The sequence below is a fragment of the Psammomys obesus genome, unplaced genomic scaffold (assembly GCF_907164565.1).
Source record: "Psammomys obesus unplaced genomic scaffold, mPsaObe1.curated_primary_1811, whole genome shotgun sequence".
In the NCBI taxonomy this organism is placed as follows: Eukaryota; Metazoa; Chordata; class Mammalia; order Rodentia; family Muridae; genus Psammomys; species Psammomys obesus.
In genome coordinates, this window is record NW_026585587.1 from 5,036,489 (window position 1) to 5,062,930 (window position 26,442).

The window sequence follows — 26,442 nt, forward strand, 5'->3', positions numbered from 1 at the left end:
ACAGAGAAACCCTGTCTTGAAAAAACAAACAAAAACAAACAAAAAGAAAAGGAATCCAATCAAGATCCCTAGACTGTATCATTTTGGGGCACCTATCAAGGGTTTCTTCTGTAGACTATCAGTATCTCTCCTTAGGCTAGTCCTAGCACCAAATACTTTTCAAATAAGTAAAATAGAATGCCTCTTTAATACTGAGTTGTAAATAAAGGATTATAAAGAGGTAGAGAGCCAAGGCAGAGTCGGAAGGATCTCTGTGTGTTCAAGGCCTACATAGTGAGTTCCACTGGCCTTGAACTCAGGATGTAGCTGAGGATGACCTTAGTGCTGGGATTAGAGGCATGCACTCCCTCCCTGGTTTTAGGTGGTTCTCAGGCTCAAATGCAGGCCTTCATGAATGCTAAACAAGGATTCTAACACCCCCAGCCATCTTTCTTATGAACTAATTTTTTTTTTATTTGATGTTGGGGGTTGAACCCAGGTCTTCTACTCACCCTGAGCCCCATTAAATAGACGCTTCAAACAAAAACATGTTATACATGTTAGTATACATGTATATACATGTTAGTTTCCCTTTAGTCTACATTCCCATCCTTCGGAACACATTTCCTTGAATGTCAGACTTCTTGGTAGTAAGAAGACATGGATTTTTCAGCCTAGGAATTCTGCTGCTGAGCTTTGGTGACAGGGAGATCAGGTGACCTTTCTGGGCATTAGTTCATTAATCATCTGCAGAACAAAGGGGACTAGAACTCTTTAGACTGCCAAAGTCCCGGGGATGGAGGGGGTGGGATGGGGGAGCTGGAAGGATAACTCAGCAGTTAAAAGCACTGGCTGCTTTTCTAGAGGACCAAATTGAAGTTTTTTTTAAATCTGTTTGTTTTGTTTTTCAAGACAGGGTTTCTCTGTGTAGCCCTGGATGTCCTGAAACTCACTCTGTAGACCAGGCTGTCCTCATAACTCAGAGATCCTCTTTCCTCTGCCTCTCTAGTGCTGGGATTAAAGGCATGCACCACCAAGGCCAGATCCAGAATTGGATTTCTAGCACCTCCAGGGTGGCTCACAACCATCTGTAACCTGAGTCCCAGGGATCAAGCACCCTCTTCTGATCTCCAGTGGCGCCAGGTACCCAAGTGGTACACAAACATACATGAAGGTAAAAATACATACACACATAAAAAATTTAGATAATTTAAAATAAAATAATTAAAAATCCCTTTAGATCTGTCCCATCATACTTAATATCCAATCAATACACAGTCTTTCAGATCTTTTCTTCTGTCATCACCAACACGCTGATTTTTCTGTGATTGGCTATCAAATGGCTGAACTGCCTGTGCCTGTCCTGTTTCCTGAGAATAATTTCTTTGCTTTTTTTTTTTTTTCCCAAACGTGCTTTGCCTTTTTTCATCCTTTTCTCTCCCCCACCCCGTTTTGTTTTATTTTCTATCACTTACTTATACCCCCACACCTACTGTTTGTTTGTTTTAACACACTCTTTCATCTCCTTCTATAGCCAGGGATGACTTTAAGTTCCTGGTTTCCCCACCCTCAACTCCTTCGTGCTGGAATTATTGGTGTGAACCCTCCAGGAAGTTCTCTGTGCTGCAGGGGATTGAACTCGGGATGCCAGACAGACCCAGACATCCTCCCCCAGCTCTGTTGACTTTTTAGACATGTTTTGCTAAATTGTCTTAGGTTCCCCCTGCTACTCATTACATTGCACCTGGCCACCCATCTAAAGCTTAATATCCCTTTGCAGCCAGCTCAAGCTTTCCTTTCTGTGACATATCCTCTCCCTCACTTCAACCCACATGCTAAGAACTCGAGTTGGAAGTATACGGTGTTATTTCATGCCTGTTTCCCTTTTTGCCTCAGACTCTCTCCACCCGCCCACCACCCCCATCTCCCAGCCACCCCAGGAGCACAAGCTGCACCCTTTGAAAATTCTCCCCGGCTACTTTTTAACCTTAATTACATTGTACGCTTAATTTCCAATGTAAAGCTCTTCAACCTTTCTACCCCTTTCAGTCACTTAAGCGTGTACCCGATTATTTTAATGAGTTTTAAAAGACAGTAATAAATGTCAAGTGTACAGAGAAAAATGTAGGCTTGGTAGTTAATAGTGACTGTAAAAAGGCAGATTAAATAACTTAAGCATTTCTTTTATGTAATAATTCACTGTCTTTAACATGCTTGGCCTTTATCAAAATTACCTGACTGTGACAAGATATGCTTCAGGTGTATCTTGTGTCTCGGAGTGGGCCACAGCATACACTTGCACACTGCAAGGCTTTCTCCTTTTGGAAGAATGTAGACCCTGGGCTGGTTGGCATAGATCTGTAGTTCTGGCCACTCACCAGGCTGAGGCAGTAGGAGAGCCAACTCAAGTTGTATCTGAGCTATAGAATGAGCTCAAGTCTAGCTTGGACAATTTAGTGAGACACTATCTCCCCCTACCCCCCAAGACAGGGTCTCTCTGTGTAGCCTATGCTGTCCTGGACTCCCTTTGTAGACCAGGCTGGCCTCACAGAGATCCACCTGCTTCTGCCTCCCAGAGTGCTAGGATCACAGGCGTGCACCACTATACCCAGCTGAGACACTATCTTAAAAACTCAAAAGTTAAAAAGGAAAGTCAGAAATGATGACTTACGCCTGCAATTCCAGCACTTGGGAGTCTGAGGCAGGGGGCTTGCCACTGGTTTGAGGCCCACCTATGTTACAGGATGGCCTGACATACAGAGCAAGACCCTGTCTAAAGAAACAGAATTATTGTTTAGAATGTGAAAGGGCTGAGGATATCTTGGTGGTAGAGTGTTTGCCTAACATGTTCAAGACCCTAGGTCCAGTGCACAATTCTGAACAAAAAAAAAAAAGAGGAAGAAGGTGATTATTTGCAGCTAAACTGGGTTTTAAAGCTTTTCAAGGCTTCAAGCTACATGATTGTAATTGGATTACTTCCCTTTCTGAGACTTTTCTCAGCTAAGGAAAGATAATGTTACCTCTGCAGGATTCTAGCAAAGATTAAGGGGGAGCAGGTACCTAATTCATTTCTTTTTCACTGTAACCATGGTTCCATATAAAGCTAAAAGGCCTAGAAAATGGCAATAGCTAGTCCAGGCCCCAGTACCTCCATGGAGTATTTTATTCAAGAAACTATGTTTCTGTTTCAGTACTGCTTCTGGAAGTGACTGACAGCCATCTTATTTGAGAGAACTTAGAACCTCATTCAAGTGGTGTAAATTAAGCTCTGTTTGCTTGGCAAAGTGATAGAGAAGACACTGTTACTCTATCATTAACAGCAGAAACAGAGCTGCTCTGTCTGAAATAAAGATAATGGTCTTTATTCTAACCGCTACATTTTCATCATTTTGTAGAGAATATGGGTCACAGCAAGCAGTTCCCACCCTGGATTTTGCCAATTAACAATTCAGCGGGTGAGCAACAAATCCCGTTTTTCTTGTCATATTTCTCAGAATGATGAAATGGACAGCTAAAACAATCATTTCATGAAGGAGCAAATATCAGTTTCATCATTCAAAACAAAAACACATGATAAGATGGCTCAGAGGCTACTGCTCTTGCAAAGGACCTGATTTCTACTCACTCTGTCAGGCAAGCCCCCTGAGACTTCAGCTCCGGGAAAATCGGAGGCCAGAGGCATCAAGGGCCCTTTCTCCTGTGCACATACCCCCACTAGCAAACACATCGTTTGAAATAAATCTTAAAAATATAAAAGGGAGCTAGGCATAGAGGCACACACCTTTAATCCCAGCAGCACTGGCGAAGCATAGGTAGGCAGATCTACTTGTTGAGTTCCAGGACAGCCAGATGTGTGCGTGTGCGTGTGCGTGTGTGTGTTTCTCTCCAAAATCTAAGCATGTTAGATCTCTAGAGCTATTCTAGGCAGAGGACCTCATTCTATATATGGGGAAAATTAACCGTGATCAGCACAGTATTTTGATTTGTGTTTGTTCTCTACCTGCTCCTGAACTTTCTCTAGCTCTTTTCTTTTTGTCTGTTTATGTCGCTCTCTTCATTCATGTTGGAAACCGTATGAACTTATCTGGAGATTAGTAACTGTACACAAACATACAAACACAAATGTGTCTCACACACACACACACACACACACACACACACACATATACACACGCAGTGTTAGTGGGATAGACTGGCTGGCTAGCAAGTCCTAGGCATCCTCCTGTCTCTGCTTCCCCAGTGCTGGGATTATAGGCACACAGCTTTTATGTAGGCACCAGGGCTCAAACTGTGGTTAACAGGAGCAATTCTAAAGAAGTAATTTTTTTGTTGGGGGGGGTGGGTGGATAGATTGAACAGAGTGGTGATTGTGGGAAAGTAACAAAGCATTTGGAGAGGCTCAAGGAGGTCTATTTGTACAGATTTTCTGTTCCTTAACTGTCGCCCTGTAGTGGGAAAAAATGGCTCTTCGGGGCTAGAGAGATGGCTTGGAAGTTAAGAGCACTTACTGCTCCTGCAGAGGACCTAGGTTTGGTTCTCTGCACCTACAGGCAATGTACAACTACTTGTTTCAATTTGAGGTGATTCAGTGCTGTCTTCCGGCCTCCACAGACATGTGCATGCATGCTGTGCATGTAAACTCGTCACCCATACATGTAAATGAAAAGTACATACACAATTTAAACTGTATAAATTTTTTTTTTAAAGAATATTTCTTTTAGCCGGGCAGGATGGTGCACGCCTGTAATCCCAGCACTTGGGGAGGCAGAGGCAGGTGGATCTCTGTGAATTCGAGGCCAACCTGGTCTCCAAAGTGAGTCCAGGACAGCCAGGGCTACACAGAGAAACCCTGTCTCAAAAAAGCCTAATTATCCTACAGAGCCCCAGAGCTTAGGTGTCATCAGGATGATAGAGTAAGACTTCCTCTCTTCAAAACTGACTAAACTGTAGGTTGTACACATATCAGTGCGTTCTTTGTTTTTGCTTTTAGTTTCTTCTTAAGTGCTTGAGACAGTACTGTTCAGTGTGGCCACACCCAGTCTATCAGTGCCCTCATCATTATTACTTTTACATGTTTATTTTGTATGCATGTGTGTGTTGGCTAGTTTCGTATCAGCTAGTCACCTGAGAGGAGGGAACCCCAACTGAGAAAAATGTCTCCATGAGATTGGGCAAGCCTGTAGAGCATTTCCTTAATTAGTGACCGATAGGGGAGGGCCTAGTCCTTTGTGGGTGGAGCCATCCCTGGGCTGGTGGTCTGGATGCTGTAGGCAATCAGGCTGAGCAAACCCTGAGGAGCAAGCCAGCAAACAGCACCCTTCGGCTGCCTCCAGGTTCCTGCCCTGCTTGAGTTCCTGTCCTGACGTCCTTGAATGATGAACTATGATGTGGGAGTGTAAGCCAGATAAACCCCTTTCTCCCCACATTACTTTTCGTCATGGTGTTTCAGCAATAGTAACCCTAACTAGGACAATGGGGGGGGGCGTGCCAGTGTGTGGAGTTCAGAGGGTAACTTGTGGGAGTCCATTCTCTCCTTCCGCTCTGGGATCAAACTCATTGAGGCTTTCTCCACTGAGCCATCCCAGCAGCCCCCAGCACTCATCTTTATTTTCTGTCTCCAGCTTCTCAGACCCACGCTTGCTTCAAATCACTGTTTCATTAGCGCTCAGGGCCCTGGTAGTTAATGTTTTTTGAGGAAATGGTACTGCAGGTCTGGTTCATTAGCTGCAAATTGTGCACTTCCTGAAAACTCTGTCTCCAAGGAAACCTAGGAAAGGAAAAATACAGTGAGAAAATGATGGAGAGGAGAATTGTCTAACAGCCCACCTAGGAAATAGGTCACCCACTTTAAAGCACGCCTCACATCAAGTGTATTATACAGAGTCTTAGCCTCTTTTACCTCTTGAACCACTGTGCTCCTCCCCCTCTGTTCTGAAAGGGTCTCCTGTAGCCCAGACTGCCCTAGAATGCACCGTGTGGCCAGAGCTTGCTCTGAATCCCTGCCTCCTGCCTCCCTCCATCTCCCTAGTGCTGAGGTTACAGGCTATGGGGACCGGTTTCATCCTCCCTTTTCTTTATTCATCAGAGTTATCCTGTTTGAGGTGCTGGAGAGATGGCTCAGTGGGGAAGAGCGCTTGCTGTTCTTCCGGTGCACCCTAGTTCGGGTCTCATCACCCCATTGGGTGGCTTATAACGGCCTTAACTCCATCCCTAGGGGTTCCAGTCTCCTCTTCTGGCCTCTGTAGGCACACTTACTCAGCCCCTCCCCCAACTCAAGTGTTTAAAGAGTTGTCTATTTTGGGGGTGGTTTGGTTTAGGTTTTGTTGTTAATGCTGGCACCATTTAGCCACACCCCCAACCCTACTTAATAAACATTTAGTAAATGAGGGTGAGAGAAAACCACTCAGCGGAGCAGACGGCCGGGGGTGGGGGTGGGGTAGAAGGGTGGAGAACAACCTCCAGAAAAGGAGGTTTTGAGAAAGAAGAGCCTTTCAGTCTGACGCTCACAGGTTTCAGAGTGAAGTACAGACCCCCTACATAACGGAAACACACTGCTGAAGCATTAAAAGGCAAATGGGGGTTGAGGAGAGAAAACTTGCAGACTCCTGTGTGAGTTTAACTCATTTGGAAACTGCTATGCAGGCTGAATCTCATTCAGCCATTTATGACCACTGTGGGAAGAGTTCCAAAGACCCAAGAGCCTCCAGTGGTATTTGATTCTTGAGATGTACTCGCTCCCTTCTGTATCTTTACGGACACACTTCAAACCCTGTCCACTTTTGGGAGCACGGTTCTTAAACATGATTTATTTCCTAACTTCATGTGCCTTCTGTCTCCCCAGACCATGAGTGGCCCACAGGCCAGGACCAGCCAGAGTGAGTTAGATCATAGTCTACATAGATTTGTAACACAAATGCAATAGGCTCAGCCCTTCTTGAGATGATAGAAAACAGACAAACAAACACATTGGGAAGCAGTGAAAAAGATGTAAATTTGAACCCTGACTCCCAGTGCCAGGGTCCTTCAAGCCTGGGTTTCCTCACCTGTAAGGATCCACTGTAACAATTTCAGTAAACACTGAGCTGTTACCATCTGTTTGTTATTGAATAACAAGTAGAGCCATCAAGTGCAAGGGGCTAGGCATGGTGGCACATACCTGCAGTCAAGGCCCTTAGAAAACCACAGTAGGATTATATCAAGCTGATCTGGGCTATGTGGAGAACTACACAGAACAACTTGGTTTATAAGACAAAACCCTTACACTCACAAAAGGAGGGGATGGGGACTGGGGAGATGAGAGATCTTTGATTCCACCCCCCATCTGATTGATAGATAGGTAGGTAGATAGACAGAGAAAGGAAGAAAGAAAGAAAAATAAAGGCAATACACACAAGATGGAATGTTTTCTTTACTGTTTGGCTGATTATTCTGTATAAATGTGAGGCTATATTCTGTCACTATATTATCTATACATTTATTTATTTTATTTTGTGGTGCCATTGACCAAACCCAGGAACAGTGCATCTTGGACACGCATTTTTGTCACTGAGCTATACAGCCCTAGTCCTTAATTTTTCTATTAAAATTTCTGCTGGTTATTTCTGTAGTTCATTTTTCTATTTCTTCTTTTTCATTCTCCCCCTCCTTTCTCTCCTCCTCCTACTCCTCTTCATCATTTTTAGACACAGGGTCACATGTGTTGATCAAGCTACCCTTGCATTCCTAGGCTCAAGGGGCCTCCTGCCTCAGCTGCCAAGTATCTCATCCTGTGCCCCAGCTTGGCTGTTGAAGTGAATATTAACCCACCTAACATATAATTTCATATACACATTATAGATTGGCAAAATCAGAGAGTCCCTTAGAAACTACTCAATCTGAATTGTTTCAATGACAAGAATTTTTTTTTCTTTTTTTTTTTTTTTAGTTTTTTTGAAACGGGGTTTCTCTGTGTAGCCTTGGCTATCCTGGAACTTTCTCTGTAGACCAGCCTAGATTCTAACTCAAGAGATCTGCCTGCCTCTGCCTGCCAAGTGCTGGGATTAAAGGCATGTGCCAACACTGCCCAGCCCAAAGACAAGATTTTTGATCAAAACCATATGTAAATTTTGGCAAATTTAGGCAGACAGTCAATGGGGTTCCCAAAGTCCATGCTTTCATTTTGTTCTGAGTTAGTAGAAAAACATTATTTTATTTATTTATTTATTTATTGAGACAGGGTTTGCCCACGTAGCCATAGCTGTCCTGGAACTCACTCTGTAGACCAGGCTAGCCTCAAACTCACATTGATCTGCCTGCCTGCAGCTCCCAAGTACTGGGATTAAAAATGTGCACTACCAATCTCAGAAGAAAAAAAATTTAAATAAAATAAATGAATTAGTGGCTGGAATAATATACAAGCAGCAGAAATGGTAGAGCATTGTGGAGTGCTGTGTTCCGGTCATGAAGTGGCCTTTGCCCTCTAGAACTCTCTGACTCTCGACAAGATGGAGCTGGTCAACAGCCGGTCCTTGAGGGTCGGTGGGCAATCACAAGGCACCACCCCTCCCAAGGATCTTTAAGCTGTTCATGGTGCTGCAGAGGAGAATAGTCTTAGGAAGTTGCTCACACTCCTGTAAGTCACCCTAATTTAACTCATTGCCTCACCACCACCACCACCAAAAACACAGAAAAGAAAGAAACCAAGCTTGGCAAGGTGGCTCGGGCCTGTAATCCCAGCACTCAGTGAGTTCAAGGCTAGTCTGGTGTACAGAGCTAGTCCAGGACAGCCAGGGTTACACAGACAGACTGTGTCTCAGAAAAAAAATAATTCTTAGCACACAGTTGCAAATAAAATAAATAAAATGTATTGTCCTGCCCACTTTAAAATACAAACAAGGATAATTTGGAAACAAAGCACAGTGAGTGTGAAAAGGAAACAAACAAAGCATTTCTAGCCTAATGAATCAGAAAAAAATATCTTCCACTACTGCATAGCGGCTGCAATTCTCTGATGCGTTGGCACGAAGTTCGTTGAGGAGACACCCTAGGCAAAAGTAGTTGATGAATGATATTTGCACATGTCTAGAAGGCTGCTGCCCTAGATAGGGGAGAGGACAAAGGTGCCTAGAGCATCTATCACACTTTCTTCCTCCCTCCCTTCTGTCCTCCTGCCTTTGCTTCCTCCCTCCCTCCCTTTCTACCCTCTACCTCCCTCCCGCCCTTCCTTCCTTTTTCTACCTCCCTCCCTCTCTCCCTCCCTTTCTTTCTCTCCCTTCCTCCCTCCCTCCCTCCATCTCTTCTGTCTTTCTTCCTTTCTCTCCCCCTCTCCCTTCCTTCCTCCTTCTAGCCTTTCTTTATCTGTCCTTCCTTCCTTCCTTCCTTCCTTCCTTCCTTCCTTCCTTCCTTCCTTCCTTCCTTCTTTCCTCCTTCTTCCTTTCTTTCTACTGTATTCCTGGCTGCTTAGTATTCAATATGTAATCCGGACTGGCCTCATTCACTAATCTTCCTGCTTAGCCTCCCAAATGCTGAGACTACAATATAATGCTTAGCTCCAATTATTTCTTCATTTGTTTTGTTTTGTTTTGTTTTGTTTTGTTTTGTTTTGAGACAGGGTCTCCCTACATAGCCTTGGCTGTCTTGAAGCTCACTAGGTAGACCAGGCTATCCTAGAACTCACATCGATCTTGCCTGCCTCTGCCTTCCATGTGCTGTTTAAAGGTGTGTGCCACCACACTTGGCTATTGTTAAAATTAAAAAAAAATTAGTATTTTAACAGCTTTGTACATGTATATAGTGTATTCTGGTCAGTCTCTCCCCACACATACTTGTCTCCTTCACACCTCTACAAACCCTCCTCCTCCCTCCTGTTCCTTTCCCAAGTTCATGCCTTTTCATTTTGTTCTGTGACCCATTTAGTTTGACCAGGGCCATCTGTGCAGCCTTTGGCTTGAAAATATCTACTGGAGCCTGCATGAGCTAGCTATGTTTTAATCTACACCTCACGCTGACTAGCCTGGGCTGGACCCTGTAGAGATCCACCTACCTCCCCAGGCATGACACCTCCTAGGCATTGCTCTGGGAACTCTTGCTCCAGGATCTACCAGAGCTCCCCTGTCTTAAGGATGCTGACTTGTAGTTTACACAGTACTAGAAGTTGATACATAAGGATTCCAGCCAGGCATTGTGCTACATGCCTATAATCCAGCATTCTGGAGGCAGAAGCCATAGGATTTTGGGTCCAAGTCCATCCCACGTTACCTAGTGAGATCAGATCCTATATAAAACAAACCAAAAGCTGGAAGTGTAGCTCAGTGGTAGAGCTCTTACCTAGCTTATAGACTTGTAATTCTGACTCTTTCTCACCCTCACCAGATTCTTGTATGTTCTCTCAATCCAGGGCTCCCCCCTCCCCAAAGCCCACAGCAAACCAAGTAAATGAAAGATTACTTGGAGATCACAAAATCCAAGTGTGAAGAGGGATGTTTGGAGGGAGATTTCATCCAGGCCTGGAAGCCAGATGACTCACTGTTGCCTGTCTGTAGAGAACAGTCTGTGCTGTGAAAACAGCCAACTCCAGGCCTCTGGCTCCCGTACCATACAGGGTTTGCCTCAGCCGTTCTGAGTACCATGCTGGCGAGCTGTGCCACATCACAACAGATGGGCTTTGCCGAGAAAGCTCTAGTCGGGCTCATCTGTGACCGTGTTTCGGGCCCTGTGAGTAGCTCATTGGTTGTTTATGCTTCTCAGTCGCCCACAGATTCAGTTGCTTAGTTGATACCCACTGATGGTCAAGTACATCTGTGATACTGTGTATTTCATTCATCCAACTTTCCAGAATGCTGGAATTACAGGCATGTATAAATTTCCTCCACTTTGGTGAACGGCCAGTGCTAACGTCGTATCCTTCTATGACTCTAACAGAATAATTCTAATTGCTATTGCTACTCTCACATGTCTTTGATGCTATAAAACTATGGCAAGGCAGAGTGTGTGCACCATCGGCTAGGGCAGGGGTGTTGGAAGATGCTTCATCTGCATGTTAAGGGGCTGTGTGTGAGTGTGTGTGTTTGTGTGACCTTATAAGGTTAAACAAGGAGCGAAGCCTGGTAACTGTCAGGACAACAAATTCTTACAGTTGATGGTGGGCAGTCAGCTTTGGGGCACCAGCTTGGGAGGGAGAAGTAGCCAACTCCTGCTGTCCTCATGTCTTGAATTATCAGGATTAAAGCTTCCTTGATCTTTCCTCCATAACCCTGGGTCATTAAGGTCCCACACTGAGTGTTGAACCGAGGCATGCCAGGCACACACTCTACCAGTGACCCTTGCTTTTTACTTTTTAGACTGAGTTTTCATGTGTATGAGTGTTTGTCTGCATGCATGTGGGTGGTCATGTGCAGGCAGCGCTGTCAGAGGCCTGCAGAGGGCGTCAGAAACCCTGGAACTGGAGTATTAGACCACTGTGAAATGCCATGTGGGTGCTGGGTACTGGATCCAGGTCCTATGCAGAAGTGTCAAAAAGTCCTTCTTTTCTCTCTCTCTGTCTCTCTGTCTCTCTTTCTTTCATTTGTTTTTTGAGACAGGGTTTCTCTATGTAGACTTGGCTGTTCTGGACTTTACAGACAAGGCTGGCCTTGAACTCGCAGAGGAGGTTGCCTCTGCCTCCCCGAGTGCTGGGATTACAGGCATGCACCACCACTCCTGGCTATATATCTTGTCTCAAGAAAACAAAATACAGTTGAACGTGGTGGCCTGCACTTGAGGGTCAGAAGTCCTGCTTTTGTAGTTCAGGTTGGCCTGATACTTGCGACAGAGTCCCGGCTAATTTCAAACTCCAAGGCAATCCTCCTCCATTGCCCCTGAATGCTGAAATGACAAGTACACACCACGGTGTCCAGCTCGATGTGCGCTCCTGGCTATGGAGTCAGTGAAAGTTAAAGCATGGCACAGCATGTGGTAACTGCTGAAAGCCACCATGGTTTGCTGCAGCAAATGAACCTAAATCCTGTCTGTTCCTGATGTGAAAAACTAAGTTTCATAATTACCTTACAATTTTTGTTTTTCCTGTCAGGTTTTGCCAGGTCATTATGACAGGAAACAGATCGTAGTACTTCCTGTTTTCTGTTCAAAGAAATTGTAAACATTATCAACAAAAAGGGAGCTATGTCTAAAGTATTCAGAGACTGACATTGCCACTCTAAAGGTCTTGGGAAAAGTTGTATGCACATATAATTTTATATACTATAGAACAATGTTCATAGTTTTCATGGTTTTCCCAGTGACCTGTGCTTTCTCCATGCTCGTTATCAAATACGAAAAGTAAAGACAAGTTGGTACTGGGCACAGAAATTTCCATTTCAGGTGATAAGGCTACCACACAAGATCTCCGCCTTGACAATTTCCAGCCTGTTCACTAATTCAGGTTATATGTCAAATTATTAAGATCACTACAAATAGTTCCAAAAATAAAGGACCGTGGGGGCTGGATGGCTCAGTGGTTAAGAGTGCTTGCTACAATTCAAGAGGACCTGAGTTTATTTCTTAGCACCCACATTGAGCAGCCCGTGGCTGCTTTAACACCAACTCCAGGGGATCCTATGCTCTCCTCTGACTTCAGACACCCCCACACATACACATATCCAGACACATTAATGGAAATAAATCTTTAAAAAGTAAAGAACCTATGACACGCTCTCAGGTTCAGAATGTTGTGCTTGTTTAGAGCTAGGTTTTCACTATGTTATCCAGACTGGTCTTGAACACACGGAGCTTCCTCTCCTAGTGGTTAGGACTGCTAGAATATGTCTCCAATTAGATGATTTTTTTTTTATTTTTTTTAAGTTTTTATAAAGAAGATGGACTTCCATAAGCCTGGTTGTGGTGACACACATCTTTAATCCCAGCACTTGGGAGGCAGAGGCCAGCAGATCTCTATGGGCTCAAGGCCAGCCTGGTCTAGAGAGTGAGTTGCAGAAAAGCCAAGGCTACACACAGAAACCCTGTTTTGAAAAACCAATAAATAAATAAATAGATAAATAAATAAATAAATAAATAAATAAATAAATAAATGAAAATATAGACTTTCTGACTTGATTCATGCATTGAAACTCATAGTAGGGTCACCTGGTGGCCAAGAAAGCCAGCTCTTTTGAAGCCACTCTTAAAATCAAAGAGTGCATGTTTAATTCAAAGTGCTGTCGTTAGCGTCATGATTAAAAATTTACACACACCATTCCTATAATTAAACATAATACTTCTTTACAGTAGAAGCCAACTCCAGCGGCCCTAGCCCATAATGGTCTGTTTATTCATTCACGTGATGATCAGGCATTGCTACCTATTATTTCATAATCATATAGAACCTTAATAGAGCTTCTAAGTATATGAATGCAATCATTTAGCCTCCTTAAAGTGCATGTTTTAAAATTCTAACCCCCATTATGGCCATGCTATAAGACTTCTACTCCATAAAAGGGAGGGCCTTTGCTTTATAACCTACTTATGTCCAAGTGAGTTGCTTTGACAATGATCTTCAAGTTCTGGTTCCCCCTTTATAGACATTTTCAGACAGATCTGCTTGCTTCCTGTTGACCTCCTTCAGGTGGGCGAACGGTTTGTCACACTCTCTTCATGGCTACTGTCCCTGGGCTCAGCATCCTGCCCACTACTCCACTCAGCTGAGCCTGGGAAGGATCTTTAGATACCCCAGTTTTCCTGGTGATGGGAAGTTGACTAGATTAGCAAAGTGACCTTTAAACTGTCCCCCTCAGCGCTCAAGGGAAAAGGTCTCAAGAAATGAAAAGCCAGCTGGGTGGTGGTGGCACACAGCTTTAATCCCAGCACCCAAGAGGCAGAGGCAGGCAGATCTCTGTGAGTTCGAGGCCAGCCTGGTCTATGAAGTGAGTCCAGGACAGCCAAGGCTACACAGAGAAACTCGGTCTCAGAAAAACAAAAGCAAGACAAAACAAAAAAGTGAGGGTCGGGGGCTGGAGAGATGGCTCGACAGTTTAAAGCACTGGCTTCTCATTCAATTCCCAGCATCCACATGATGGTTTACAACTATCTTTAACTCCAGTCCCAGGTGGTGCAACCATCTTTCTCTGTGTCCTCTGTGGGCACTGAACACGTGTGGGGCTCACATACACACCTAGACGAAACACTCAAATGTGTAAGAATAATTTTAAAGTGAGAAGCAAGCTGGCTTGATGGAGCATGCCTGTAATTCCAGAACCTGGGAGTCTGGAGGCAAGAATGTCGTTCAGGTTACTATCACAAACCTGAACCTTTTTTTTGGGAAACGTACACATGATCCTTCTCTGGTTGTCTCTGAGAGTAGTCAAGGAGGGGCAAGAAGCCACCAAGGCCTTCCCCAAATGATGTTTATATTACAGGCATGGCCTTTTGTAATGCACGGGGAAGCTGATGACTAATAGCGATTAACTCAGGCTTCTGCCTCCAGCCGGGCATGTACATGTGGTGAATACGGGTGTGTGGTTTAAGCTTTGTGCCCCGTGACACTAAGATGGCCAATGAGACTGAAGTTAGTGTCTAGTGAATGACAACACCCTCAAGTGACCCAGCTTAGAAATCTGATTGTCACACTGCACCCCTGCTCAGCCTCACAGCTGATTTGCACCCAGCCCTGAAGACTTCAGTCCCCATAGCCTTTTCCCTTAGTATCAGTTGACCTCATTGATAATCATGAACATCACTCAAAAGGACCAACTGAAAGTTTCTTCATATCTGGCCTTATAACCCCTCCATTGGTAATTTTTGAGAGTGGACTTTCAAAATTACTAATATGATCAAGTTTCACACTGTCTCCACCTTCCGGCCACGACATTAAATTTTCATTACAATTATGTATTGTGTGTACATGAGGGCATGTATGCCACAGCACCTCTGGAGAAGGCAGAGGACAAGTTGAAATCTTCTACCATGTGGGTTTTGGAGCTGAAACTCAGCTCATCTCACCTGGCAACAAGTACCTTTTCCCAGGAGACCATCTTGCCAGTATCTCCTTTCTTGCCTTTAGCTGGAGTTCAATACCTTAGATTGACATACCAGCCCTGGCTCTTGGCCACGTTTCTATTTACCCTTCTGTATTAGTCCGGTTCTCTCTCTGCAGTCCAGCTAATCCGACAGTGGCTGGCTGTGAACAGAAAGTCCAAGGATCCAGTAGTTGTCCAGTCCCACAAGGCTGGGCGCCTCTGCTGGTCTTCAGTATATGCTGGAGCCCTGAAGAAGCAGGCTGTAATGCTGGTGAAGGGATGTATGTGCTGAGGGCAAGCAAAGAGCAAAAGCTTCCTCCTTCTGTGTCCTCATGCAGGCTTCCAGGAGAATGTGGGGCCCAGATGTCTTCCTGCCTCAAGACCCAGATCAAAGATGTGTGTCTTCCCACCTCAAAGGTGAGGACTAAAAGTGAATTCACCCCCTTCAAATCAAGATAAAAATCTCTCACAGGTGCCCCCTCTATTTCTGGATTATAGTTCATTCCAAATGTAGTCAAGATGACAACCAATAACAGCCATCACACCTTCATTCTACCAATAGTTTTTCTAATCGTCATTTCCTGATCATTTATATTCTTTGCCTCTTTAGTGTTTTCCGCTCATCCTGAAAAACCCCCTATTCACTAATTATCTTCACTTCACTAATTATCTTCCCCAACTATGATTTCAGCATCCACTTACTCATATATGTGTCCCGTCCCATTCAATAAACACAGCAAACACATTTCTGAATTATAGGGTCTCCATCAAGGGGTGCTGACAACAGGAACAGACAATGAAAAAGGCAACGGAAAAGGCAGGGAAGAAGGACAGGAGTGCCAGGGCAGGTGTGGTGGCAGTGCCTGCCATTTCAGATGGGCTAACGCTTAGTGGGAAAAGCCATATTTCCCCCTATGTTCATGGTCCACACAGATGGCATCATCTCTGGTGACCGATGTGTGGGTTTGATTTCCCCCTCCAAACTGGATAGTTACCGTGTCCCATAGTTAGGTTTTTATTGCTGTGATAAAGCAGCTTGGGAAAGGACGGGGTTTATCTGCCTTACACTTCTACATAACAGTCCATCATGGACGGAAGTCGGGGCAACACAGGAACATGGAGGCAGGAACAGAACCCATGAGGAATGCTACTTACCAGCTTGCTCTCCATGGCTTGCTCAGTTTGCTTACGTACACACCTGGGGCCACTGCCCAGGGACTCACTGCCCACAGTGGGCTTGGCCCTTCCACATTAACCATCAGCCAAGAAAACGCCCCACTACAGACAAATGTGATGGAGTATTTTCCCAACAGAGGTTCCCTGATGACTCTAGCTTGGTGTTAGGTTGACAAGGAAACTAACCAACACACTATGGCTTGCTAAGTACTCCCCCAGAGACCCCTCCACTTGTTAAAAGCACCTGAGGATTCCAGAAGAGAGGGTCAGATTCCCTATGACTACAGTTAGAGACAGTTGTGAGATACGATGTGGGTGCTGGGAATTGAACCCAGGTCCTCTGGAAGAGCTCTTACCCACTGAGCCATCTCTCCAGCCTCTAGCTCTAAGTTTTGAAACAGGATCTAACTATGTAGCTCAGGTGGGCCTTGAACTTGTGACCCTTCTGCCATAGCTTCCTGAATGCTGAGACCATGGCTATCAGGAATGGAGGAACATTTAACAGGTTGAAAATCTTTCCTAGTTGTGAATCTTCTGGTCCTATAAGGGCGTGCACTTGAAGAGGATCCTGGGAGCCTGGTATTTCTTCTTCCTCTCTGTTTACTCCCTGGCCACCATAAGGCAAGCGGCCTCTCCTGTCTCGTGCTCCCACCACTGATGTTCTGCCTCATCAGAGGCCAACTGGTTATGGGCTGAAACCTCTAAACCAAGGAACCGAATTAAACCTTTCTTCTTAAAAAGTCAATTATCTCAAGTGCTGACTGACATACCAATTCTCTGACACCAGAGAGCATCCGGTAACTTACCCAATACTGACATTATCATTCTCAAACAACAAATACTAGCACTCAAGAACTCCTCAGCACCTTTATTGCTCAGAGATTTACAAAGGTTTTCAGCGCTCTGTGCCAAGAACCAGAAACAAAGATGAAAATATTCATTTCATATTATAAAACAGTATCACAGGGATTAAACAGAAAGGAAGGTATCTGAGTTGAAGGGTATTTAAGACATCATGGAGAAGAAGGAAGGGCTTTTGGCTTTTTCCTTCTGGGATGCTGGCTGAGTAAGAAGATCAGCTGGGTGCTTTCTTTGCTTCTCTGACCTAGTAGGTTTTCGCCCCAATATATGCCTCCTGAGTCTTTATTGATAAAATCAAACGACTGGAATTTTGTATTTAGTAACAACACACTATGGTTCATTGACTTACCGGGGTCCATGGCTTTCTATTACCAAAAAGAAAGAGACCAATTCTCTAAAGATGTTTATTTTTCCTTAACTGTCAAGGGTGGTTAATTTTTATTTTTTTGTTTTTTGGGGGATTGTATAATCCTTGAGATTGTTGTCTCAAACAGTCCCAGGGGTAATCTTTCTTAGTGGCTGGATTCCAGAGTTAACCTTAGTACTCACAGCCAGGAATGCCTGACTGTCTTCCTGCCTCACTTCCTTTCTTTTTCTTTATCAAGTACTTTGCCACAACAGTGAGAATAACACATGAGGAACCTTAGAGATTCCCTAAAAGGACAAGCTACTTAGGGTGAGTTTTGACCTTATGAAAGTATTCCAAAGAATACCATAAATGCTAAAACTATCTTGGGAGAACTGGTCCCTTGTCACCTAGACCAGCCATAACTTCCTAGGGTAAACAGGTCTCTGGACCAGCCATAAATTCCTATTCAATGTGCTCCTGACCTAAAGGTTACGCAAACTGCCTGACCACTTAACTGCTGTCTCTCTGCTTCTGTAAACAATGCTTGCTGCACATGTGTCCAGAGTTGCTTTTATGTATATGTCACAATTGCATTTGTTTGTTTGTTTGTTTGTTTGTTTTTGCTTTTAAAAACTCAAACAAACTGGAGGTTGGGGCTGCTTCCTATTGCTCTGCTTGGGACAGCCCCATCAGCAGTGAATAAATGACTTACTCGTGCATCTCAGGAGTTTTTCTCTTCAGGCACCCCATATCAGAACCATACATTGCTTGAACCCGCTCCTACCTTATGAAGTATATGCTATACTCTCTATGAAAATCTGTGCTTTCATTGCTGCTGCTTTATGTCTTGCTCAGCTCTTTCTTTGAGACAAAAAGAACCTAGACATTGCATCATGGGATCCTGAGACCACTCCTAGCAACAGACAGTTTTATTTTGTCTCACAGTTCAAGAGTACGGCCCATCGTAGCAGGGAAGGCACTGTGGCAGGAGTGTGGGGTAGCAAGTCACGTCACACCGACTGTCAGAGAGCAGAAATAGGTGAAGGTCAGTGGTCAGTTCATTTTATTTTGCTTTTCAGTCAGCCCAGGGCCCCAGCACAGAGTACCGTGATGCCCACACTTAGGAGTTAAATCTTCCTGGAAACACTCTTTCAGAGACACACCAATCGGAGTGTTTCCATGATGCTTCTAAACAAGTTGTGGTGCACACCTTTAGTCCTAACGCTTTAGCCCTAAGCAGCAACATCTCTGTGTGTTGGAGGCCGCCTGGTGGTCTACATAGTGAGCCCCAGGATGTATATGCAGTAAAACCTTGTCTAAAAACAAACATACATAAATGAAGCCAAAAGGTAAATCCCAGCGGGTTGACAATGAAGATTGACCATTACACGCCATAATTCAGTTTTTATGCTTTCAATGTTCTTAACAGAAAGCAGGTTCTCATTTTAGTTTGCTATGTTTTCTATCGTGGGGATTGAACCCAGGACATTGAGCACACTACCACTGTACACAAGCCATTACTGAGCCGTTCCTAAACTCTGAATACACGTCTTTTAATGCAGCTGTTTCAGGTTAGGCATTGGTTCAGACTGAAAAATAAATGGCAGTTGACTTTCTGTCACAAACAGAAAGCTGGACACAGACAGGAAGCAACTGTATTCAAATAAGGACCCTTAGTCAGCGCCAAGTGTGATCTCTGAGCCAGAACAAGCGGAATAATCCCTCCAATCACCTGCCACTGCAGACTCTGCCAAGGCAGACTTTCAGCTGTTAAAGTGAGGGACAGGAGCGCACACAGAACCAAAGGGTTGAGAAGCCTTTGAGGCCATTGGCAGCTCACAGGGCAGAGTATTGAAGAGGAAAAATACCATAGGAAGATCTCCAGAAAACGGCACGTGGCTTCCCTTGAGACTTTGGACAATTATTAACCCGAATATGCGTAGGAAGAAACCCTCCAAGAGTGGCAAAGAATAGCTGATGGAGATACGAATTCTTACTATGCAGAGTGAGCATGTTCACACAGAGAGGGGTGACGGGGTGGGGATGGAGATTACTAACACATGAAAGGAGTTTGGAGGAAGGACCCCACAGAGCTGAAATCAGTAGTTCTGGAGAGGGAGTGCTGTTGGGCTGGTGGTGATGTCTCCGGAGAAGAGGGCCTCTGCCTGGTAGCCCTGCCTGGTACTGCACTTCTGTGGGTCAGGGTGAGGCTGCGTCAGTCAGTGTGCAGGGCTGGGTGGCAGCGGTGCACGCCTTTGATCCCGGCACTCATGCGGCAGGGGCAGGCAGAGCTCTGTGAGCCTGAGGCCAGCCCAGGCTGCAAGGCAAGTTCCAGGACAGCCAGGGCTGCTATACAGAGAAACCCTATCTCAAACAAACAAACAAAAACAAAAACCCAGAACAAAACAACAAACTACTAATTGGATCCAGCTGTTGCTATTGGAAGAAGCTGTCATGGGAGTACAGCAAAAGCTAGAGCTGGGCATGGCAGATGAGAAAGAAATAGTATTTTCAAGGCCCGCTCCTGCTTGTAAAAATCCCTTGAAATAGTCTCTTCCTAAAACATAACATGCAACAAACAAGAAAACCCACTACTAAGTTACACAGGCCCCTGCAGACAGCCGGTGTGCACTCGGGTTGACTTAGAAAGCCACAGCTGACTCAGCGCTGCGCGCTGCACTTGTGGAAAATACAGATGAAAGCTTTAGCTCACAGCCATGGTGGCTCCTGGCAATCCAGGGGCAGCTAAGGAACTGCGTTATTCTATTTCAGCTTTGAGAAGTTTCATTCGGTCTGTGTTCCACACAGCCCAATGATAATTAGACCAGAACTGCCGCTTCTCCCGCCCCTGGGTGCTGCCGGTAGAGAGAGACATGCAGACAGACATAGATCTGAGTTCATGAAGCAAGTCGCACTGGCTGCCCCTCCAGATAGGCATTCTAGTGGCAGGGTCCTAAATCACACTTACAGGGAGAAACAATCAACCACGTAGCTTTAATTTGGAAGGTATTTATTTATGTATTTATTCACTCATTTGATTTTGAGACAGGGACTTGCTGTATTGCCTAGACTGGCCTTAGAAGTCTCAGAAGGCTCAGAGAGCAGCCGAGACCACAAACCAGACGCCTATGATGGGTCACTGTCAACCTGACACAGTCTAAAGGTTGTGGGAACTGAACTCAGGACCTTTGGAAGAACAGCCAGTGCTCTTAACCTCTGAGCCATCTCTTCAGCCCAGAGTTTTTTAAAAAAATCATACCTGCTGGGCTGGGAATGCAGCTCTGTGGAGAGTTCGTGGTGTGGAAAGATCCAGGCTCTGTGTTTGCCCTCTAGTGTTATTTCAAAATGTGGCGTGTGGCACCTTCTATGAGGCCCAGCTACCTGGGAGGCTGAGATGGGAGGATCATTTGAAGCCATGCTGGGCATGACAGCAAGACTCTAGATTGGTTTTGTTTTGTTTTGTTTTAGGACACACTGAAGAATTCCAGTAATAAGGAAAAGCTAAATGATGAGATTAAATGTTGGTGAAGGAAGGTAGGTGGGGGGCACGTGTTTGTAATCCCAGCTAGTGGAGAGGAGGATTACAAGGGTTGCCAGTTTGCGGATAGCCTGGGCCACAGGATGAGTTAGCTGGAAGCCATCACGGACCATATAATAATAATAACAACAGCAAAGCGAGAGGGAAACTCAGGGGCTTTACTGGACATTCCTTTCGCTTCTGTTTTTAGACCCAGCCAGTGAGAGGAATGGCCGGAAGTGGTTAGGGTCAACTGGGAGTCAGCGAGAATGAGGGGAGGAAGAAGGTCTGTCCTGGTTGTGACAGGAGCACAGCGACGCCCCACCTCCAGCAGCATGTGTCAGCAGTGGTGGCCATGTTGTCCGCTGGCCCGCATGAGCAGTGCGATTGCCAAAACCCACAGGCTGCTCTGTGTCTTTGTTTCTGTTTTCGCCTCTCCCAGGTCTGATACTTCCGTCTTTCTAGCAATTCTGTGTATTACTCAACGTCTTTCCAGGATCCCCCGGGCCTGGTGCCAGCCACAAAGTTCCTGATCCGGTTACCAGGCTGTGGCTACAGGGAGGAATCCCTCCTTACAAAACATCTGTAGCCTCAGAACATGGGAGGCTGAAGAGCAAGTTCTCCTTTGTTAGAGCAGGTTTTTGTCCTGACCCAGGGATACTTGTGGACACTGACATGGCAACACACATCCTTTGAAGAAGTGGCTCCTTTTCTCATCTAGCTTCTAGGAGGATGGTGGCATCGGCCACTGGCCTAACTCCATGTCAAGGGGCCACCTCAAGGACCACACTGAGGTTCCGTTTCCAACACTCCTGGGGACACATCACCTCTGCTGTGGTCCCGCTTACCTTGACCTTGACTGGCCTGTTGTTGAAAGTGCAAGGCTTGGAGCTGGAGAGATTGCTCAGCAGCTAACAGCACTTGTTGCTCGTGCAGAGAATTGGAGTTCAGGTCCCAGCACCCACCATCGCGTGGCTTGTGGTTACACTAATCCAGTTCAGGGGATGCAACACCCTCTCCTGGCCTCCACAGGTGCTTGCAAACACATGTACATGTACATGCAGCCACATATACATAAAAATACAAAAATAGAAAATACAAGACTTTGTGAGCCTGGGGCACATGCATGTACGTGGTAGGATGGGGAACAAGGTGCCTCCCTCTTTTTGATTCTGGCGGTAATAAGGGCCAGACATCTTTCATAGCAAGGGGCATTTTTTCTTCCTAGTCATCAGCCTGATGCCATCCTGGACTGTGGTACCGTCTCAGTCACCTGTGCCTGGGGAAGGCTGTGGATCTTTGCATTCCTGTAGACCTGGAATATGGATTTTCTGAGTTCAGCTTCTGACCTTCCTTGCTTATAGATCCCTGGTGTGTTCCCACAGGGAAGGGAGTTTCAGGGAGCTAGTACAGTTAGGGGCTGCTACTTAAGCTGGCTTGCTGCTCTTCCAGGGGCCTGGGTTCAGTTCCCAGAACCCACTTTGAGTGTCTCACAATTGCCTGTAACTCTAGCTTCAGGGGATCTGATGAGCTCTTCAAGGGCATGTGTGTACATGGACACACACGCGGGCACATACACACACATGCACACCTTTTAAAGAAAACATAGTACACTCAATTCTTTTTTTATTTTTATTTTCTGAGACAGGGTTTCTCTGTGTAACAGCCCTGGCTGTCCTGGAACTCTCTCTGCAGACCATGCTGCCCCTAACTCACAGAGATCAGCCTGCCTCTGCCTCCTGAGTGCTGGGATTAAACATGTGTATCCCTCCTCCCCCTCAGTCACTACACTCATTTTTGTAGCCACCTTCCTTCCCTTGCCAGTCAGCACCTTCCTGCTTAATCCCCCAAGGCTGCAGTGGACCAGAACTCAGACTGGTCTTTCTTGGCAGTTCCTAGCCAAGGCTTTGAACTGTGACCCCCCCCACTCCCGCATCTATCTAGTCACGTAGGAGTTATAATCTGGATACTAATCTATCTCGATTCCTTGGGGGCATAAAACACAGCCCAGCTTCAGCTAATCAAACAAAAGGAGGGTTTTCTGAACAGCGATCAGGTAGCTCAAAGCTGGCAGGAGGCTGGAAATTCAGTCTTGATATGGGTCAGGCGCCAATAGAAAGTGGTCAGCTATTTTATCTGAGTTAAAGCAGGGATTTATTTATTTATTAAGTCCTCATTTCTGTTGATAAATGTCTCCGTCTGTGATTCAGTCTCAGGGGGCTGGTAGCTCACAGAGTAGAACACTTCATGCCAGGATGCGTGAGGTTTTAGGTTTGATCCCCAATACTGCAGAATAAAAATAAAAAAGATGATTCATTCTCTTCGGACTGGGGAGATGGATTCAGTTGGTAATGTGCTTGAGGTGATATGCAAGCCTGTGTGTGTGAGTTTGGATCTCCAGAACTCATATAAAAAACTGAACCCTGCCACCTGTGAGCTGGGGGGGGGGGGAGAGAGAGAGAGAGAGAGAGAGAGAGAGAGAGAGAGAGAAAGCACAAGCAGGAACACCAAGGATCCCTGGAGCTCACTGGCCAGCCAGTCTGATGAGCTCAAGGTTCAGAGATGTTTTGAATGACCCTGCCTAGATCATCTGCCCACCTCTTGGCTATGGTGAAAAGTTTCTTCACTTACCGTCCCACCAAAGAACAAGGGCGAAGATTAACTCCCAAACCAGTAACTAAGGTGCTGTTTTGCCAAAGAAGAGGTTTAAAACGCAGTAAACAAAGCACTGCGGGTGCCGTGGAGCCACGTGCCTGGCACTGCACCTGGCACCTGTCCAGAACGAACTCCTGGCCCAGCCTGCTGAGAATTTACAGGGCCTGGATTCCAGCTCCCATCGTATTTACCGCCTCGGTTCACGACAAGGTGTCCAGAAAAGTCTCAAGAGTGCCCCCTGGTGTCTAAAAGCAGTCACAGCTACTTAGAGAAGAGAGCTCACAGAACAAGGTTATTAACCGAATGAACCTCACCTGCCTGGGCCTCAGGGTTTATGGCACTGTGTAAATGAGGCCGCCTATTCTGAAACCCGGGGGGTACCTGAAGGTGTCCTGTCAGCTTCGGCCGCCTGCTTCAAAAGTGCAGTCACTCACCCGAGGGGGCCTTAATTGAGGGATTGCCCAGATCGGATTGGCCTGACTGATGTGGGCGGGCCCAGCTCACCATGAGTGGCATTATCCCTAAGAAATTGGGCCTGGGCTATACAAGAAAGCTAGCGGAGTCAAAGCCAGAGGGTGAGGCGGCAGAGTTCCTCCGTGGCCCCTGCCTCAGTGATGGACTGCGACCAGGAAGTGTGAGCCAAATAAGTCCTTTCCTCCTCTAAGCTGCTTCCGGTCACAATGTTTTATCGTAGCAACGAGAGTTAAACTTCAACAGAAGGATTCGATATCTTTGTTTACCATTCATTTCTGTGGCCTTGGGGATTGAACCCAGGGCCTCACACACGCTAGAAAAGTACTCCGCCACTGAGCTACACCTTGGGCGCCATCAGGATTTTAGAAGTCATCAGTTCAGTGGCCTTCTTTCTCCTGTGGTCTCTCACCCTTCGTTCCTCAGTTCTGCTCCCCTTATCTCACACTTCATTTCCCCTTTACCCACAATGCACTTCCCCCCTGGTTAATACAGATAGACAACTTGGCAGGCTCTGGAGTTTGCTAGGACACAAACCTCTGGACATGCCTGTGCAGTGTTTCTAGAATGGGTTAGTTTGGGCAGAAAGACCAGTCGGCGAGGTGGTTGGCACCATTCCACGGCTGTCTCCTTGGACTGAATAAAAAGGGAGGAAGAGCAGGGGCATTCATTTCACTCCGCTTCCTCCACAGTGTGACATGAGGTGGTAGTTGCCTCTCACACTCCTGAGCTCGCTCTCAAACCGTGAGCCAGAGTAGATCCTTCAGTCCCTTCCTTCGTGGCCTTTGTCAGAGCGATGGGAAAATTCACCAATACACTGAGCCAGTCGGACTTCTCCAGTCTTCCATCTTGCATATGAAAAATCCACATAGCCTGGAGTGGTTAATCCCAGAACTTGGGAGGCACAAGCAGGTAGAGCTCTGCGAGTTTGAGACCACCCTGGTCTTTGTAGAGAGCTCTAGGCCAGCTAGGGCTACATAGAGAAACCCTGTCTCAAAAAAAAAAAAAAAGGTCCTCAGGTCTGGTCAAGATATATACTGCGCGAATGCGTGCCTGTGTGTGTGTGTGTAATCATGCTAAACTCCTGCCTTCCAAGTGCTGGATTTACAGGTGTGAGCCACGATGCCTGACTCTCATTCCAAATATTATTCAGCATTTGCTGGTGTGTCAGATGCAATGCCGGACATCAGTGATACTGGATTTGCAGTTTAGGGGAAATGAATAGGTACAGAGGTCATTAGCTGTGGTGCTGGCCTTGAACGTGAGCGTGAGAAACGTTAAGAGTTGGAGACGGAAGGACCTGATTTTTGCAGGCCAGGGGAGTTTCCCTGAGCATGGATGGGTGGCTGAGCTTTATTTGAAGAGGGAACGGACTGAAATGTGTGGAAAGAGAGGGCCAGGACAAGTACCCTCGGTAGAAGGACCTGGAAAAAGTGACTGCCTGAAGGTGAGGAAGTTTTGGTGTCCCAGTCTGGAAAACCCCAGTGCCTGTGTGGAGGAGGGTTGGGGTGGAGGGAGGGAAGGTCCAGGGGGACCTTGGGTTGTGGTGGGAGCTGAGTTTGCCTCCTAAGGGCTTTATGTTGGCCACTGTGTGCAGGATAGATTCAGGAGGAGAAAGCAGCCGTTTAGGAAGGAGAATGGAGGCTTCCATCAGGCAAGGGAGAACTGAAAATTTGCATCAAAATGGTTTGTGACTGTCATTCTTCCTCCAACATTGGCCTCACTAAGGTGGACCTAACCTAGGGCCTGTGGATGATCTTGCTTCCTGTGCAGAGCCCGCAGCTCTCCCAGGAGGTGGCAGCAAACTAGCCTGTCACTTTCCCATTGCCTAGCCTGGCTTCCTGCCGCAGACCTCCTCGGGAAATTTCTCCATATTCTGATTTCTCTAAAAAGGTCTTCCTGATATTTTTGGTTGTGAGCCTAGCCTTTAACAGCTGAGCTAGAACAACAAGGAAGACCCTAGGGAAGATGCCCTCATTCAGAAGGGCAAATGCAATAAACATCAGAAGCAGGAGAAGACAGGGAACAGGACAGGAGCCTGCCACAGATGGCCTCTGAAAGACTACTCATTGAGGTATCGAAGCACAGGCTGAGACTCATAGCCAAACTTTGGAATTTTATGAAAGAAGGGGGGAGATAGAAAGTCCTGGAGGGGACAGGAGTCCAAAAGAAGACCAACAGAGCCAAAAAAACAAACCAACCAACCAACAACAACAACAAAAACTGGGCCCTAGGGGCCCTGCAGAGACTGATACCCCAACCAAAGACCATGCATGGAGAGGACCTAAAACCCCTGCTCAGATGTAGCTCATAGACTCAGTGCCCAAGTGAGTTCCCTAGTAAGGGGAGCAGGGGCTGTCTCTGCCAGGATCTCATTGGTTGGCTCTTTGATCACCTCCCCCTGGGGTGGGGGTGCAGCCTTACCAAGGCACAGAGGAAGACAATGCAGCCAGTCAGGGGCCACAGCC